Raw genomic sequence first — 870 nt, 5'->3', positions numbered from 1 at the left:
TACATACACACACACACACACACATATATATATACATTCTAACACACACACACACACACACACACACACACACACACACACACACACAGCTGTATGAAAATTGACGTTGCAGTGTCCTTTACAGGCCATTTAATCTGAACAATGGCAATCGCTTACTTCTGTCAAACAAATGATGGCTAAATAGCACAGCTTCTGTCTGCCTGCCCGTCTTAAATGCTGCTCCGAAATTTAAGCTTGTAAGCATGTAATGTTGGTCTGACTTTGTTTTTCAGACTAGTTATGTTTTTTTTTTAACGTTTGTGACTCAAATTTGTTCTAATTGTACCACATTTCGCTGCAAAGACAGTGTCAGGGCCCTTTAGCACATCTCCGGCACATTAGACAATAAGCTGCTTCTGTGAGGTGTTTCAAGTAGCGCTTTTTGAATGTCATAAAGCAAGCAATTCTCTCTTCTCTCACCCCAATTTCTTTCCTTCGCTCTCCACTCATCCCTTATCTCATCTCCGCCCCTTTTCTCTCACCTCATGTCTTTTGCCCTCTTTTCATCCATGACTCTGATTCTTCTTTTTACAGTTTATGTATTATTTCCCTTTCTTTTCCTCCTTGCAACTCATTTCTTTCAATCTTCTGCCTTTTCTCTCCCCTGTTAATTGCTCTATTAATCTATTCCCTCACTGTCTGTCCTCTCTTCCGCCTAGTCTTTTCATCTTTCTCTCTCTCTGTCTCTTTCTGTCCTTCCTCTCTCATCAACTTCCTCCACCGCACTCCTTCTCACTCTGCTCTCTGCTTTCGTTCGGTGTCTCTTTCTCCTTCTCTCTCTCTGCCCTTTTGAGTCCTTTGATTAGGTTGTTGGCATTTTCATTGAGATGT

Source organism: Etheostoma cragini, chromosome 1, assembly GCF_013103735.1.
Source record: "Etheostoma cragini isolate CJK2018 chromosome 1, CSU_Ecrag_1.0, whole genome shotgun sequence".
Classification (NCBI taxonomy): domain Eukaryota; kingdom Metazoa; phylum Chordata; class Actinopteri; order Perciformes; family Percidae; genus Etheostoma; species Etheostoma cragini.
The sequence above is the reverse complement of the archived record's forward strand: the minus strand, read 5'-3'. Positions refer to the sequence as shown.